At 40.9% G+C, this 19,359-nt stretch overlaps 1 protein-coding gene and 1 non-coding gene across 4 annotated transcripts in view; both read right to left on the reverse strand.

The window, feature by feature from the left end:
- Nucleotides 1-19,359, reverse strand: part of NTM (neurotrimin) — a 938,616-nt gene that overhangs the window by 910,913 nt on the left and 8,344 nt on the right. The window lies entirely within an intron of this gene.
- Nucleotides 12,165-12,290, reverse strand: LOC115272914. Its single transcript, XR_003900559.1, has one exon. It is a non-coding gene; the product is annotated as a U6atac minor spliceosomal RNA (small nuclear RNA).

The raw sequence follows: 19,359 nt of genomic DNA on the forward strand, positions 1-19,359 counted from the left end.
TTATTGCTTACTAAAAATCAATTTACTTCAGTGTGGACACTGAACACATTTCTCAAGCCCTTTTATTTAGAAATACTGAAGACCATTATGCAATGGAAGAAATGTAAAACTAGGAGAGAAAATATTTAACTTCTGGTCAGAGTACTGCTCTTTAACCCACCATGGGTTAAAAGTCATCAGAGTCACTTCATTTCTTTATGCCTCAGTTTCCCCTACATAAGAGAATTGGTGGTAATAGGATTTCTAGTGATCTGGTCTAAGGAGACAATCATAAAACTGGAATGAGGCTATATTCATGACGATGTTCACTAAAACATTATTTATAACAGCTAAAAATTAGAACAACATAAATGTCCAAACATAGGGTAATGGTATTGTACATCTACTTGATGTAATATAATGAAACCAATTAAAATTATGTTCACTAATACTATGTAACGACATGGAAAATTGCTTCTGATCTATTCTTAAAAGAAAAAATGAGATATAAATGATATGATTATAACTATATAATAAAAACCATGGCAGAGAATAAGGAAAAAATTGGAAGAAATACATTAAATGAAATTGTGCATGAGTGACTTTAAATCTTTTAAAGCTACTTTTGTATAGTGTCCAAATTATATTTAATAAGGCTACATTACTTAAACTAAACAAAATACATCAATAATAATCAGCTGAGAAAGTTGAGGGTAAATGTTACTTGAGGCTCCTTCATTTCTAAAATTCAGTTCCAGTCCTGAAGATTTAAAGATGTAATAGATTTGTGGAAGCCCTTTCAAATGCATACGGCATCATACAATTATAATGCCTGATTATTATTAACTCCTAGGAAGCAAGAACTAACACAAATCCATTACAGAGGCAAAGTAGTGAAATGAGAAAGAGGCAGATGACACAACATTCCACTTGCTGCTAAAACTCTTTTTGGTTGGAATATTCTTGACGCAACCTTTGGAAGAATGAATTTTACACAGCTTTTCGCCATGCAGCCCTCTCTGCCCTTTGTGCTGACATAATTGTCAAGCAGGTTTTATTGCATTCTCAAGTGATGGGCAGAACAGATGGCCGAAGCCCAGCCTGGGGACTAGTGTCTGTTTAGCGTGTCAGTGATGCTTTGCAAGGAAGGGAGAAGAGAGGTATGGCTGTCCCTGTAAAGAATGGGGATGAGGACCACACAGGTAGGAAGACTAAAATGGAAGGGGTGGCTCGTGGACTTCCCTGTTAAAAAACAAACAAATAAACAAACAAAAAGACACTATCGTAGTTCATTTATACATTGAAATGCCTATGTGAATGGAAGCACAATGAGGAATCAACCCAAGAAAGTCGATTTTTAGCCCAAATCATAGGTCACTAGTTACAGTGCCAGAACAGAAACAGCTGAAAAAGTGTCATTATTTCATCCTAGATGGTATATCACCTCATCCTTACTCATAGGAGCTGGGAGGATGAGCAAAATAAGATAGATACTAAAAAACAAACAACAAAAAAACACCTGGACTTAAGTTCAAGAGACCCTGAGAAGTTCAGAAATCCCAGACTAGACATGCTACTTATTTAGGCCTCAGTTTACTTATCAATAAAATAAGGCTAATACATTTTGGAAAAATGTCAAAAGGACTAAATGATATAACCTATGAGGTGTCTGTTTCCTGATAGGCCCTGAGGAGTCATCTCCTTTGGTGATGGTGTGTGGATTTGAGATAGCCTGGAAAATAAGTTCAAATCCATAATTCCAAATGCCTAGTACAAAATGGTGGTGCTGAGAGAAATCATGTGATTAGTAAAAATGAATTACATGTACATTTTCTATTTTCCTCATCTCTTTGTCTTTATTTTTGTTAGAGTTCTAAGCTCTAGTGCATGTTGCTTGACAAGACAAGAATTTGAGAGCTCAGCTGGTTGAAGGGACCAGCTTGCTTCCGGTAGGCCTGGGTCACTATCATGGCCCTTTGAACAGACTCATGGGGCAAACAATAAAATCGCAAGATGTACTAAATCAAGGAGGCTTAAAAATATGAAATCCAAAGATAAGAGAAGCAAGGCTCAGAGAAGTGAAGTGATTTGCTCAGAGTTGCACAGTTAATAAGCAAGAGAGTTGATGCTCAAAATTTAGATTTCTTCATTCCCAACTTAACATACTTTCTTTTTTTCAAGTTTTTTTTTAATTTTGAGAGAGACAGAGACAGTGTGAGTGGGGAGGAGGAAAGAGAAAGAGAAAGAGAAAGAGAGAGAGAGAGAGAGAGAGAGAGAGAGAGAGAGAATCCCAAGCAGGCCCCACATTGCCAGCATACAGTGGGATTCGAACTCACAAACCATAAATTCATGACCTGAGCCCAAGAGTCAGACGCTTAACTGACTGAACCACGCAGGCCCCTTTATTTAACATACTTTCTACTCCATATGCTTTGATGATTCAAACTACATTTTTCTGGCTTTATAAACATGATATAAATACAACGTGTGGAGGTTGGAAAGTGTTTATGTCCTTCCGAGTATGAATGATGACAGGGCATCGCTTTCCCAGGAGGTCGAGATATGTATGCGGAATAGCATGAAAAGGCAGGAAATGATATCAGTGAGGACACCTTGCATCGATGTTCTTAGTTTTAAAAGTTTAATTGCAACTCCATTTTATCTTTACAGATTCTGTTGGGTAGGACAGATGTTGGCCTCATTTTGAAAAGATTATTTATTTATGTATTTTGTTTTTATTGAAATATAATTGGCACAATGTTCTGTTACCTTCATATGTACAATATGGTGATTCCTCAACTATACATTCTGCTCTGCTCATCACAAGTGGGGCCTTCATCCATCACCACACAACATGATTACAGTACCCTTGGCTGTATTCCCTGTCCCCATGATGTATTCACTCCGTAACTGGAGCCTGTGTGACTCCATTTTGTAGATGAGGAGGGAAGTTAAATGTTTTGCCCAAAGTCTCACAGCCTACTGTGGCAGCAATGAGCCAAGAGGTGAGCTCTCTCTTGATTCAGAGACAGAATTCCTTACATGATTTCTTTCAGCATCCTCATTTGGAGCATATTTTTGAGTGTTTGAAAAATCACATGGATAGTTCTCAGCTCGACTTACCTCCGAAGTTCTTCAAGGTCCATAACCTTTAGGGGCTACAAACCATGTCATGACACCTGGTCAGTAACTCTGCACAGGTTGCTGCCTTGGCCCTAGGAGTCCAAAGATATCAGAGTGTATGTGTCTGCCTGGAACTTTAAGCCACTAGGCATTATTTTTTTAAGACAAATACAGGCAACCAAGAACAAACTGGGTTGACATCTGGTGGTGGGGATAGGGGGTGGAGGACAAAAGAACAGAGGAAATCAGTCAGGCTTTATCAACTCCACCATGCCTTTCCCCTGGCGGGCAGCAACTAGGTACCAGCCACTTGCCTCTTTACAGTTTTAACTAAAAGGAGCATTACAGAGGTGAATTAACATTTAAAAAGAATGTAAAAACTCAGAGCTGTTCTAATGATGATTAATGGAGAGCTATAAGGGGGCCATGACCTGCTAGTGTCATTAAATGGATTGGCAGGTTTCTGAGCATTAATTATAAATAGCCACAGGAGTTCTTCTGCTTAACAGAATGATGATAAATCCAAGTCTCTGAGAGAGAAGAAAGGAAAGCAGAGAGGGGAAAAAAGTTTGCCTGTAAGTGTCTGCCTTATGTTGTGGGGAGGAGGAAAGAGCAGAAGGAATGAGATAAATGATAAATTAGACCCTGCCAGTCAATCACATTTTCTAAATGTTTTATGTCCCAAAAGCTATAAAAGCAATATTCCTTTCTGCCCTTATTGGAACCATTTCTGTACAGCAATCACATCAGTTTCCTTGGGGATTTCCACTGAAATGTGCTTTGCCTTTTCTTTTTATATTTACTCTCTAGCCTGTGACCAAGAGAGGGTCAAGGTCCGCATACAAATGGGCAGGAGAGAGACCCAGTGACCAACCAAGATGGACAGGGGGGAGTGAGAGACACTGGCAGGGGGCCCTGGCTCCCTCTGCTGCCCACCGCTCAGATACCCAGGGCAGAGGCCTTTACCTTCATCCTGGGGTGGTCTCAGGGAAGGAAAGGGCTGAGTGCCTTACAGATGTACATTGAAGACTCAGCACAAATTTTGCTGACTAGATAGACTGTAAGCATCATGAGGGCAAGGATGGATTTGGTGTCTGCTTTATCCACTGCCAGAACCTAGAGCAGTGCCAAGCACATCAGTGTCAGCCTGTGCCCATGGCCTGTGTAGGTGAAAGCTGGAGCCTGGGCTGGGCTAGTGTCCCTGAGTGCTCCCCTTTCCCATCTCCAGGTAACAGGACTCTTCAGGATTTGATTCCTACCTCCGATGAAGAGACCAAGATGAAGATGTGGTGGGGAGAGAGAGAGGTCCCAGAGAAAGGATGAAACCCTCCCAAACCAAGATTTGGAATAACAGATACTCCTGGATGATGTTATGTTTTGTGTATCGTTAATTTTTGAGGCTTTCTGCTGCAAGTCATTATTTCAGCTGATTGGAAAATGGTGTTGAAAGACCTGCTTCTCTGGTACAATTTTCTTCATATCCTATTAGTTGCAATACAATTACAGAGAATACATCAATTCCTGGCCTGCTCGCTGCTGCTGCTGGAGCCGCCTATTAAAAAGCGGCCTTATTAATGGAATTGTACATCTAGGATTAATCGGCTTGCGTTAGCCATTTACATTTCTCATTCCACAAGCACTTTTGTTTGCTTAATAGGCTGAAGGAGGTAGGAAATGACACAACAAAAGCCTCTCCCAATTGCCACGCGTATCACTGGTGGATTTAATATCCCCTCCTTCTTTCATCCTGAAGTGCTGCATAGGGATAAGATCTGGCACATGCCACTAGGGAAAAGCCAGGCGGCAGCGAAACAATGATTGGTGGACTGAGAGGGAAGGAAGGAGGGGCAGAGAGGTCTGGGCCAGAGGAAGGTCTTTGTGCTTTGGGGAAGGAGCAGAGACTCCTGTTTTCAGTCTACTCAGAGAGGAGAGGTTCACTTGGGAGGAAGTAGCCCTGTGGGGAGCAAAGCCCTGGAAAGCAGAGCAGGAGGAGCAGAGGGAGGGAGCTGCCCTGCATTCATGGGATGGATGCACTCTCCCCTTTGCCATGAGTGACTTCTGCAAGTTGTCCTTTATCCAGGCTGTCTTGTTAATCCTGGACTGGCTCCCTGCCAGTCATCACAATCCTCCATCATTTATTTCCCTTTAAGACTTAGGAAATAGACTTAAGGATGGTCAATTCCAAGCCACTCTACTACTAGGACAAGCAGAACACAATGTAATGTGAAGGGGGGGGTTGGAGGGAGATGAAGGAAATCACATAGATCTGTTGGCTCCCTTTTTTCTGTTGGTATGGGCAACTTAGAACTGATGGCTCGGGATATCTCTTTGAAATTTAGGAGAGGAAAATTAAGAGCATCGTGGCAGAATTCTTACATTCACTGGATTCCAAGAGATGAGCTACCAGGCAGCTGTCTGCAGCAGCAGTCTGCTTAGGAAAGAGAGTGCCAGAGAGAGATGCCAGCCCATCTGAATGATCATCCCAGACTGCAGGGGAATGGTGGTAAAAGCAAGGCGGGAGGGAGGTGAGGACGCTCCAGGCCCTTCCTCGTGCACCAGACACTCTGATGGTGGCAGTATATAACACACCTACCTCCTCCCCCTGACACTGGCCTGCAGGGGGTTCCCTGGGACAACCCACAGTCTTCAACACCCCAGGGAAAAGTTGCTCAAAAATAATAGAACTTGGACCTTTTAATCAACCTGTATCTCCAGACAGTTCAGCTTCTCCCTTCTGGAACAGTTTGGGGACTGAGATGAGAGGAAGGACACGTAGTTTCTATCACTGGGTAGGCTTCAGCGTTGAGGCCCTGGGAGAGAGTCCAATTTGGTGATGGACAGGAAATGATGTCCTCTCTCTGGGCAGGAGCCATGCTTCCCAGCCAGGGCCAGCCACCCACCAAATCATCCGGTTCTCCTGTCTTCTCATCAATCTGCTCCAGGAGGTAATGCCTATCAAGGCTCATCCTTCCTTCCGACAGCAATGCTTTGCTGAATTGGCTTCTCCCATTGTCTCTGCAGGCTGGCTTCCCCCATGACCCAGGAAGGTTTGTGAAGTCCAGAATGGTGAATAGCTCAGGTGTCTGAAGCCCAAACTGCCTTGCTCTCTAGGGGGTCTGTGGTTAAACAGAGGGCTCCGGTCTCAGGGAGGGCATCACCTCAGCAGCAGAGTCCATGTATGTTGAAGCGATGTAATATAGTATGACTTTTCGCTTTAATGGAATTTTTCTAGACCACTAGGAAAAAAAGACTCCATTAACCACACTACAAAGGCCCCTACTTATTAGTATTTTAGAACAGTGGCAAAACATTTCGTGAATCTAATTATTGCTGACAAATATGAAAATTGAAATCAAAGTTAAATTTTCAGCTACAGTGCCTCATATGCCAGCCTTCTCTGACTTCAACTTTTGCATCAACACATTTATTCTTCCAATAGTTTCAGCAGAAGATTGGCTATTTTCCCTCTTCCCTAATACTGCTTACTTTCCTTCCCCAGCCCCTCAGCCCTCCCTGACTTGGACCCTATATATTTTGAAGCATTAAATCTGACATATTCATCTTGGTGGCTGGCACTAGCTAACTAACTTCATGTTTACCTGTCAGAGATACAGAAATGGGCTGAGCAGGGTGCTGGGGAAGCTGTTTCCCTCTCCCCACTCTCTCTCCCTCCGCCCCCAATCCTAGCCTTCTTTTTTTTTTTTTTCAGATAAAAGTCATTTGACTGATTTCAAATTCCTCGTGATATCAGGACAGAAAAAAAAAGGACTTGTCAACACCTTTCTTTCTTTTTCCCTATTAAGCATACTGTAAAAATCAATCCCTTTTGTCACTTCACTCTGCTTGCGAGAATGTTTAATGGATGTCAAGGGAGCTAATGATCGCTGGTAGAAAATTCATTTTAGATTTGCTATTTATAAAGTGCTCGGTACTCAGGTGGGAAATTAACATGAGGCAAGGAGTCGGGTAGGTGGGGGAGGGAGAGAAATATAGAACTGGGGCCCTGCCAGGCTGGCAGTTGCTTGGTGTAGGCGGTACCCAAGGCATTCTGGGGGCAGAGGGCACGTGTGTCAGCGATGCCTGGTAGGATAGGGCAAAGAATATAGGCTCAGGAAACATCCAGACCTGGGAAAGTTGATCTTTCTGAGCCAAAATTTTCTCAGCAATAAAATCATATCTACAACACCTAGCTCAAGGTTGTAGAAAGGATTAAATAAAATATCACACATAAAACATTTACTAGTGCCTGGCACTGAGTACTAGTACATGTTTAATAAATGTTAAATTTCTTTCCTTGTAGCCTCACAGCCCTGTGAGGGGATCAGCACAGAGCAGGTCAGCACAGAATTGCTCTGGGATCTGGATCCAGCCCTGGGTGCACTCACACTGGAGCCCAGGTGAGAATCCTGAGTATTAACTCAGTATTACATCATCCAGGTGATCAGACTGGCCAGTGGTTGTCAAATATTACTGAGCATCAGAATCACCTGGAGGGCTTCTTAATACACAGACTGCTGAGCCTCATGTCAGAATTTCTAAAAGTCTACAGGCCTGGGGTGGGGCCTGAGAATCTGCATTCCTGATAAATTCCCCGGTGATGCTGATGCATCTGGTCTGGGACTACACTTTGAGAACACAGGTAGGCGTAGAATTTTAGCTGTCGCCGGAATCAGTGTAGCACCACCTTCTAAAGAGCACTTCCCAAATACAGCAAGCTCTTCCCCACCCCTGACTCACTCCCAACCCTCAAACCAGGATGACTCTGAATTCTGAAACAAATCGCTGAAGGCTAGTTAATTCATTTTTCAGGTTTACATCACAGGCCAAGCAGCAGAGGCAAGTGCTGAGGTTAATTTTCTGGCTTGCCACAAGGTGTAGCCATAGCGTGTGCCTCAAGTGCTCAGATGGATCCCCTTTGTCCCCCACAAAGTTCTCTCGATTGCACTCGAACTGCGGGTCCGCAAGTTCTGGTCTATCCTCACCGGTTAGTTTCTCCTTTTCCGGGCCCTTCTCTTGGATACTTCTCTGTTCTATTTGGATTAACTGCAAATCTCCTTTGATTACTCACTCTCTGTTGAAACAGACAACCTGTTGCCACGTGTTTGATTACTGACTCCCAGGGGAGTTCCTATTTGCAATGCAGCCAGTTACAGTACACTTGGCATTACACACAGTCATTGAGCTGCTAATTCATTGTCTAAGAAGTTGCTTTTCAGTTTCTGATTTTTCAATAATAGGCTTCTCACGAAGCCCTTAAGCTTCGGAAATAAGCCAAAAACTGCTTTTCCAGTCATTTACATAAACACAAGCGGATCAGGAAGGGGGAAAAAATGGGATAGTTTTACTTGTAATTCCTGAGGCTCCGGAGCCTCGGCAGATAGCATGTCAAGGCTGCAGGTCTGGAAAAGCACCGTGGGAAGTATGCCGGCTCGCAGAAAACCTGACACCAAGGCGAATGATAAATCCTGAAATTTCTCCTGACGCTTAGGCTGCCGCTTTGCCGGGGTTGGGCGGATATTCTGGGCACCAGCAAATTGTTCTGTCAGCAAGCCGCTCCCTCAGCTGCATCTTGTTAGGGAGTCTGTCACTCATTCCCCTGTCACAGCACCACAGCCCCACCTCTGAGGCGGTGTCTGTCACCTGGGACAGGTAAGGGGGTGGTGCAGCAAACCCCCCGGGGAGAGAGCTCCATCTCTCCGAAGCTTGCTCCACACTTCTTTTGGGGGGATGTGGACTCAGGGTCTGGCCTTATATAGATGCTCCCTTACTTCAAAAAGGAGGAACTTTCTGGCCTGTGAGCCATTTTTTATATATATTTTTGAGACAGAGACAGAGTACGAGTGGGGGAGGGGCAAAGAGAGACGGTGACACAGAATCTGAAACAGGCTCCAGGCTCTGAGCTGTCAGCACAGAACCCAATGCGGGGCTTGAACCCACAAACTGTGAGATCATGACCCGAGCTGAAGTCGGAAGCTTAACAGACTGAGCCACCATCTTGTTTCTCTTATTTTCTCTCTCACTCTCTCTCAATCTCAATCTGTCTCCCTCCCTCTTTTCAGATGTAGATTTTATAAACAATTCAGTGAGTCAGCAGGAACAGCAGTTCTTTTTCTTCTCAGCCAAACCATTTCCTCCCCATTAAAAAGTAAATAAACAGACTAGTAAAACTTCCACCTTTTAAACACCTGATTCTGATCAGGCTATTTCCCTTACATAGCGAGAACTTAATGGACAAAAGGTAAAAGACCAGATAAAACAGAACAAATGCAAGATGCCCATTTAAATTTGAAATTCAGATCAACAGCAAGTAATTTTTTAGTATAAGTATATGCTGTGATAATAAAAAATATTGTTTATCTGGAATTCAAATTTATTGAGTGTCTGGATTTTTATTTGCTAAATCTGGCAATCCTAGCAAAAGGGAATATTCAATTATTTAAGTTTATGTATTTTCGTTGCTTACATATCACCAAGCTTGCTCTGCCCTGATTTTTTCCCCTAAAATGGGTATATTCAAGAGAAACTGAGACCCCTCGCAGGAGGACAGAGAGGTGACTACCCCCACCACCACATATACACACAGCCACAGAGCCTAGACTGGGAATGGCCTTTCGAGTCAAAGCTCCCTCCATCTGTGTTCACTACTTCTCTAAGTCAGTGGTTCTGAGAATTTAGCATCAATCACCTGAAGGGCTTATTAAAATGCACAAAGCTATGTTCCAGAAAGCTCCAGACTTTCTGATGCAGGGACCACATTTGAACTGCCACAACTCTAAGGACATTGTGTAGAAATAAACTCCTTCCTCATTCCCTTGAGCAGACTAGGTAGGAAAAAGGGAACTGCTGAGGGAACTGCATGAGGCTCAGTATAGAAATGGAGTAGAGTGGATTTCACATCTCTGTCCTCCTTTTCAGCCTTTTAAATTCTGGCCTCATTTATTCCATCTTTTCCTGGCCAGGTTTGTTCTATCACCTTCAGCATAGAAACAAGTTAGTACAGTGTTGCACTGGGCTAATCCTGCAGGAGGACATTTGCAGTGTGTGCAAAGGCACTGTGCTGTGGCGGGGCATTAGTGTCCAGGGTGTGTGCCTCAGGTCAGTGGGACAAAAGGGCAGAAGCAAGAGGATGCAAGACAGAGCAAGAAATAGGCCAGAACAAAATAGGGAAGGGACTTCTGTGCCAAATTAAGGAACTTGGGTTTTTGTCTTAAAAGCTAGCCATGTGGAGCTAGTAGATATTTTAAGAAATGACTGAAGTGACAAAACTTGTTTTTTAAGCAAGATAATTAATTATTAGCAGGAGAGAGGATGGACTAATCTGGGGAAAAAACTGGTAGTAAGACATGACTCAAGCCTAAACTGAGACAGGGCAGACAGGCAAGAGAGGAGGGACAGATATGGGTCATCCAGAGGCCAACCTGAACTCAGCTGGTGAATAATTAGAGGAGCAAGAGTGGTCCAGGTGGCAGTGGGGGTTGAGTAGGGAGGTGGTGAGGGGGGCTGAGGGGCAATTAAAGTCCCCAATAACTGAGCTGCTCAAAAACTCCATAAAAATGTTGGTTTTTACTTTTCTGATAAGTATTGAGTACCATGTTTCACGAACATAATTCAGTGGAAACATGGAAACTACATTCCAAGGAAATTTAAATATCCTATTTTACGGATGAGGAAAATAAAGGCCCTGTGAAAAACTCAATACCATCAGTCAGAGTTGATGATAGAACTGGGATGAGAAAGAATATTCTGACTAATGTGGAGATCAAGAAATCTATTTTATGTGGATATATGCTCTGCAAGTTATAAATGTAAAAAAGTCTGTGCAGTTCCTTAGAGGGTTAACTCAAGAAAGGAGTTGGAGATGAGCCCATGTTTGAGAGAGTCTGCTACCATCTCCTACATGGTAGGACCAGAACCATAAACAGAGATGGAAAAACAGGGTAGGAGTAGATCATATTGTATCTTCAAATCCAGAGAGGAGAGAAAGCCATGAGGAAAGGAGGGTTACTACATAGTCAGCCCTTTTGCCCATTATTCAAGTCACTGTTTTCATCCTTTTTTGCTTTCTGGAAAACACAGCATACAGATTTATGAACACACATGTGAACATGTACACTAGTATGCAAACACACCTCTTGGCCAATTCATGCTCAGAGAAAACCAAAGCTATTGAATGCAGACTCCTTCAATATCCTGCAGCCAAGCTGAAAGGTTTACCTGCACCCCTACTGCACAAGGACAGCTGATTCTCCTTCTTTTTGCACTTTTCTTTATCTGAGTAAGTTATATGCAACATAAAACAAACCATTTTAAACATTTGAACTCCATAATGCAGTGGCATTAAGTACATCCACATTAAGTACATTTCTGGATATGTAGCCTCAGTGTTGTGCAGCCATCATCACCAACCATCTCCAGAACAGAAACTTTACCCATCAGATAATAACTCCCCATTCCTTCTTCCCTTCAGCCACTGGAAACTTTTATTTTCTCTATCTATGAATTTGTTTCTTGTAGGTACCTCATATAAGTGGAATCACACAATATTTGTCCATTTGTGTCTGACTTCTTTCATACTGTTTCAAGATTCATCCATATTGTAGCATGTTTCAGAATTTCATTCATTTCATTAAAGCTGGAGAACATAAATACTGCATTTTGTTGATCCCTTCTTCCACTGATGGACACTTGGGTTGCTTCCACCTTTTGCCTATTGTGAAAAATGCTGCTGTGAAAATGGCTGTACAAATATCTGAGTCCCTGCTTTCAAGTTTTTGTGGGGTTTTTGGGGGGGTTGTTATATACCTAGAAGTGGAATTACTAGATTATATGATAATTCCATTTTTAACTTTTTGAGGAACCACCAAACTGCTTCTTATGATGGTTGCAACACTTTACTTGCCCACCAGCAGCAATGTACAGGGTTTCCAATTCAATTTCTCTGTATCATCACCAACATTTGTTTATTTTCCTTCTTAAATGTTTAAACAATACCCATCCTAATGGTTGTAAAGTAGTATTTCATTGTGATTTTGATTTGCATTTCTCTAATGACTAGAAATGTTGAAAACCCATGGTTAAATGCCACCAAGTAGGTAGTGGTATCTTAACCATGTATGTATTGTATGGTCCCAAGGGCTTCTTCCATCCTTGTTGGGGGAAATCTAACATTTCCTCCTTTCATGCAAAATTGTAATTGTCTCTTAACATCCATCCTCCCCTCCTGCCATGATAGTAAGCCCCTAAATTTGTCTGGGCATATGATCATCCAAAGTAAATGATGCATTTCCACACTCCTTTGCAACTAAAAGAAGCAGTGCAACTAAGTTCTGTCCAAAGGCCTGAAATGAAGAGTGCCATATGAGAGCTTCCAAGAAGGAACCTTCTTTGGAAGATAGTACATTTGTGCATTCTGTCTCTTTTTCATCTTCTCTTTCATTCCACTGCCTGGCAAACAGATGCTGCCATCTTATATCAGAGGGTCAAAGCCATATACAACAAGTCCCAAACCACAGAAAGGGCGGAGTCTCTCAGTATAGAAAACACGACACCAGCCATGAACAAAGTGGATCTGTGGCCACAGTCAAACACTTCTATCTTATTCAAGCCATTTTTACTGTGTAGTTTCTCTCACTTGGAGTAGAATCTTCCAATGAGTTTCTCCTTGGAGTAGAATTCTCAAATAAGTTTCTCCTTCCTTAGTTTAGATAGCCATGCAATTTTTTTCACCTTGTCTTCAAGACTCATTCTTTTAGCCACCCCTCCCACCCTTTCATATTCCCTAATAGACTTCACTTGGTCAGTCATGTCCTAGATCTTCCTTTCATTCTTCCCTTTACTAGCCCCTGCCCTTCAGCATCCCAAGAGGTCTCTCCCCTCTTACAAGAGCAACAACATCCTCACCAACTGAAATTCCCCTTTGTCTCCCTTCCTCCTTTTAAAACAATAATAAAAAAAATCTTTTTGAAATAATTGCTCACATTTTTTATATCCTCACCTTACTTTTATCCCCTACAGTAGGACTCTATCCCACTAAACTGTTTTCCCAAAGGGATAGAAGATACTTTTGTCATTAAGTATAATCTCACTTGATCCTCAGCAGCATTTGACACTATCATTGTTCCTACCTTCTCCAAATATACATCATTTGACCTTGATGGAATCACACCCTTTTGGCTTTTCTTATATATTTTTGGTAACTTCCTGTCAATTAACTTCCCAAGATTTCTTCTCTTCCAAAACTTTAAATACTAGCTATTTAGTGTGAACTATGTACTCTCTTCCTGTATAATTAATTGTGTCTGTGTTGTAGGCACCTTCAACAAAGATCAGAGATCTCTCCAGAGTTCTAGATTGGTTTAGTTAAGTTCATAATGGAAAGCACTTTGAAAATGCCCATTAAACATCTTCAAACCCATCATGACCCAAACTGCAATCATCCCCATGGCCTTAAAACCCACCTGAACATCACTTACCCAAAACTAGAAGTTTTCTTTCACTTTCCTTTATCACTTGACATCCTCTTTCCTTTCCACCTCCAAGTCATAACCCTTCAACCTCCATAATACTTGAATACTCCCAAATTTCCTCATCTTTGCAGCACTCACCCTAGTTGTTGATTGGGTGCATTGTCTCTAATCTTACCCTCTTTGTAATTCATTTTCCACACTATCACTAGAACAACATTTTTACATTTTTTAAAACATGTTAACATTTTTAAGTAATTCATATAATGTTATTTAATAATTAAAACTGCAAATCATCGTGTTAGTATCTGACATGCAATCCTTTAATATTTGTCTCTCAATATAAAATCTTTAATAAGAAATATATGGCCATTCAAGCTCTGACCTCTGCCTACATCTCTACCTACACACCTTGTCTTTCTACCTTCATCCCTTCTTCCCCACCCCCTTACATCCCCAAATCACACAAACACACTTCATCTAGACAGATTGGATACTGGATTCCCGAATTCCTACCACACTCTCCTGTCTGTAGGCTTTGACATAAGGAATCTCCTATACTTGTAACATTTATCTCTCCTCTTACCTGGTTAAACATAGTCAACTTTGTGTCTCAGCTTTCAGATATCTTCCTTCTAGAAGACTTTTCTGACCTAAAAAATCTCCTAGATAATGCCATAGAAAACAACACTTGCTTTTATCTCATTACTTACCATGTTGTATTGAATTGTCTACTTCATTGAAAGTGAGAACTATGTTTTGTTGTTGTTTATGGCTAAGATACAGAAGAAAATGAATAAATCACTCTGGAGTGGGTGAAATATAAATATAAGTAAGAATTTGGCTATGCCATTGAGTCTATTATTGAAATATGAAGGTAAGGAAGAAATTGGCCATGTTCTTGGGTCTATTATGTTAGTTTTTTAAAAAATCATTCACCTTGATGATGTGGAGATTACATGTCTATATCATTTGAGGATGACACAAAGCTAATGGTGACAGCTCATCAGAATCCAAAAATAGTCTAAGTGAATTTAAATACAAGACCCAAGGTGCAGTAAAATTTCAAATACTTAGAAGAAAAATTTAAAGAAAATTAACTATAAGCAAGAATAGGAAAGGTCTTATATAATAGCATTTTTTGTCAGAGGAATGAGTACATCAATATGAGCCGAGAGTGTGGTATCTGAAAAAAAAGAGAGAGAAAATAGGGACTCCTGGGTGGCTCAGTCAGTTAAGTGTCCTACTTCAGCTCAGGTCATGATCTCATGGTTCATAAGTTCTAGTCCCTCATGGGGCTGTCTGCTCTCAGCAGGAAGCCTGGTTTGAATCCTCTGTCTTTCTCTCTCTGCCCCTCCCCTGCTCTCTCTCTCTCTCTTTTTCTCTCTCTCAAAAGTAAATAAACATTAGAAAAGAGAAAATAATACAATAATAAAGTGAACCTATATAACTATAAAGTCCAAAATGTGGTAGGTATGAGTCCATGCCCCACTTTACCAATCAAACTACATCTAGGAGAGTTTGTCTGGTAATGCATTTTAGTGAATCATTATCAAACTGGAGCATGTCCAGAAGATAAGGATCAGGATAATAAATTGTTTAAAAGTCATGCCATTCAATAATCATAGGAAGGAACTAAGAATGTCAAGATAAGTAGTGTTCATGATAGGCATCTTTTAGAAAGAGGATCACACAATATTACTTATATTTTTGAACAGCTCTAATTGGCAGATGTTAGAAAGAGGGAAATTTTTGCTCCACATAGATTCAGTAGGATTATATTCACCTATAAGTAATAGAAACCTAATTAAATAAGGGTTTCTTTTTCTCATAAGTGATAATAAGTATGGAAACATGTATTCCAGTGCTGGTACAACTGCTATGTCATCTTGAACCCAAAGTGTTTTTATTAAATTTATCCATATTAAATTGCCTTATACTCAACTGTTTTTGATTTACCAAAACAGCCAAGTCTATTTGGTTTAACCTAAATTCTTCCTTCTTCACCATTCTTGATATGTGTTGTTTATATTCCTGTTTATAGGCTCTCTCCTGGATCTCTAGGTAGTATGCCATTCTCTTAGTCAAGAGGAAACGCAATGGAATGCTTTAAAAAGCACAGACTTCCTGAGTACAATCCTCAAAACCCCAACCAAACTTGTTCTTATATTCTGTTAACCTGAACTGCATGATCATACTAAGCTTTAAGGGAATTTTCATGGTGAATATTTTGAATGGGCACATTGCTGCCTGGAACAAATTTAGAGTACTGTTTATGCAGAGAAAGGATAATAATTTATTTTGAGGAGATATCAAAAGTACTTGCCAGAATAGTGTTTTCCAAAGAGTTTATCAACTATGAAAAGGGGTACTAATATCATGTATTCTCAGTTGTATCTGCACATTAGAATCAACTATAGTTATTTCAAGGTAGAGGTGACTTGGTCTTATACTAACCTTTTCAATGGGGATTTTTGTGAGTCATCCCTGGGCACCTGCTTATAATAATCCCAACAGGTAATTTTGATAGACTGAACTGGGGAGCATAACGCAGGTGGTTAGTGTCTGATTACTGGGAATATCTAGAATTGTTGGGCAGAAATTGGTGAACATCATTCAGATGGGATTTGTTGCCCTTAGTAGGAGACTGAGAAAATTCCATAATTTCTCACTGCTCTAGAAGTCTGTGAAAAGCTTTTCCATCTTGTGTTTAAAGTATTTTGGCCTTGACAAGGCTTTGGCAGTGCAAGAAGGTAATGGAAAAACGGTAATAAGGCATTTAGATCTTTCTGTTAAGAAGTGTTAGGGAGAAAGGAAGGAGAAATATAGAACACTTAATTAATTCTTATTTGCTTTAAAAATTAGCACAGGGGGGCCTGGGTGGCTCAGTCAGTTAATGGCCCAACTTCAGCTCAGGTCATGATCTCACGGTTTGTGGGTTTGAGCCCCATGTTAGGCTCTGAGCTGTCAGCACAGAGCCTGGAGCCTGCTTGGGATTCTGTGTTCCCTCTCTCTCTGCCTCTCCCTTGCTCAGGCTCTGTTTCTCTCTGTCTCAATAATAAATAAACCAAAAAAAATTTTTGTTTAATTTAAAAATTAGCACAATAGTTTATCCAACTTCAGATGTCTATACATCACCAGATGCACTGAGGAAAACAAACTGTCAATTTACCTTTTTCATGTCTGGGCCAAGTTCATCTTGACTGTTTAGGAGGAGAGCCAAATGCCCTAGATGAAAATTTTGTGTAGGAAGAAAAAAGTAGATTTGAAGAAGCAGATAAGAAACACCTGACCATTTTCATCTTCTCCAATACAATCTATTCAGTCACTTTCCTCTTTTCTTAGATCCAAAGTTCCTTTGTTTGTGTGGCTCTCCATAATGCCAACATAGGTTCAGTTCAGATAGTCATCCCATTTTCCACTCATCTGTTCTATTGACCACTAGAGTGACTATTTCCTGCTCTTTGGTAAGTTTGGTCATAAATATTGAGCTCATCTACCCAGGTGCCTACAACATATGGTTTATGACTGATTATCACCAGGAGGAATTGCTAATATATGGGATTACAGATTCAGAGTCCCTAAAAGAGCTTGCTAGAAAGAAATTACCAATTGAATCTAATAAGATAACTTTAGAAAGGGTAAATTCTGAGATCAGGTTGTTCTGCACATGGTAAAACACCACAAGCATAGGATAAAGAAGAGTTGAATTGATAACAGCTCAACATAAGTTGACAGGATCATATGTCTCCTTTAAAACCTAAGGGAATCTCATGCTGTTTTCTCTCTCTCTCTCTCTCTCTCTCTCTCTCTCTCTCTCTCTCTCTCTCTGTCTGTCTGTCTCTCTCTCTCTCCTTCTCTCTGTTTTTTCTTTCCAGCCATAAATTCTGAGTACTGAATTTGTGCTAAATGTTGTGCTAGGTACCTTAGGAACACAAAAATAAATAAAGTAGTCCCTGACCTCTAGTGGCTCAGAGTCTGGTAAGGGAAGACAGACATATAAGCATGTACCTATGCAATGTGTGGTAGATCTTAAGTACGGAGGTAAGTACAAGAGAAATGGAAGTATAAATGATGAAATGAGACACTTCAGAGCAATGCTGAGCCTGGAATTTTTCCTTGAATTATAAGTTTTTGATGAGGGCAACACTCAGCAGAGGGAGCAGTGTGCACACATGCTGTGAAAAAGAAGCCCTCAAGCAGTCCATGGAACAGGATTGCAAAGGATTAGAAGAGGCTGACAAACCCAGGCCAGACCTATAGGGTTTACACCACCTTGCCAAAGGGCTGAGACTTCATCACCTTTGGATTTGGAACCAGGAGGAGCCATATTCTATAATATTTTGGACTACTCAAAGCACACTGAGAGAAGAATACTTTAAAAAGAATATAGAGTAACCCAGAAGAACCTTAGATAAAAGCAATCAGCACCCTTTCTATGGATGATAAGACAGAAAATAGGAGAAAATCCTGCTATATTTAACCTAGTGGAGGGAAAACTTGAGGGAGAAGGAGAGAGAATAGTTTTTTTTCAAATATTTAAGGAAAATTCATGTTGAAGAAGGATTAGACTTGACCTGTGAGTAATAGTATTCATATCAATCATAATACTATTAGGTAATATTTCTTGAGAACTCACAAAGTGTTCCAAGCACTTTATCTATAGTAACTTATTTAATTCTCATAACAGCCTTAAAGCTAAGTCCCATAATTATCTCCATTTTATGGAGGAGCCAACAGAGTCACAAAGGTTGACTATATTGCTTAAGGTTTCAAACGAGGACATGGAAGAGCCAGGGTTTGGACACAGGCAATCCAGCCACTATGATAAAATGTCTCTCTAGACCTAGAACAAATGGCTAAATATGTAAAATAATGCTAAATCTGTAAGAAGACAGATTCTCCTCTCCTTTGTCTTCCTCCTCTTCCTGTCTTCCTGAAATCTAATGGTCAAGTACAATAGACTTTCTGGAGAGATACATGTTTCCTCTTATTGGAGACAGAAGCTAGGGGACCACTGGAGCTGCACTATTGAGGTATCAGAGTTTAAAGGGAGAGATTGAAATAAGTCATCTTGAAAATTCCTCTGAGCTTGAGCTAGTTGTGACTCTGGGATTGGCTGGTATAGCAGTGTGAACACTTTAGGGAGCCAGCCATGTGAGTACTTTGTGACTTACCCAGAGACTGACCTTGGCACACATTTGCACGATAGCTCTGTTCCCCATGTGCCTCCTAGCCTGATGACTCTGTCAAAAACTGGCAAGTTTTCACTTGTGCATGCACTGCAGGAACTGCCCTGGCTGGGGGAGTGGAACCAGCATCACTTCTGCCCAGCACACTAACTGCAAAATTACCATTGAGGTTCTCAGCATTGAGCCTTGGTTGCTTATGAGAAGGAGAGCAATGGAAGCAACACTGCTGCAGGCTAACTGGCTCTTGGAGAAGAGAAGTGAAACCTGAGCAGAAGAGAAATATGCAAATCTTCACTCTAAGGAATGGAGCTTCTTTCAAGGTTCACCATCACTTGGCCCTCTCTAAATCCAGCTCTAACACATTCTTTCTTGACCCACCTTCAAGTGGCTCCTAATTTCTCTTACAAGATGGATGGTTAAGAATCCTTATCATTAAATTGTATTGTAGTTTCAATTAACAGTATATAAAATGCTGTGTTGTGACACGTATCAACTATCCATTAGATACTGAATCATTTCTTCTTAAGCACTACTAACTGCTTGTTTTTCTTGAAGCTAGATCATTCTGAATGTTTCCTGTTAGACCTATGAGTGCAAACATA

Source organism: Suricata suricatta, chromosome 11, assembly GCF_006229205.1.
Source record: "Suricata suricatta isolate VVHF042 chromosome 11, meerkat_22Aug2017_6uvM2_HiC, whole genome shotgun sequence".
NCBI lineage: Eukaryota > Metazoa > Chordata > Mammalia > Carnivora > Herpestidae > Suricata > Suricata suricatta.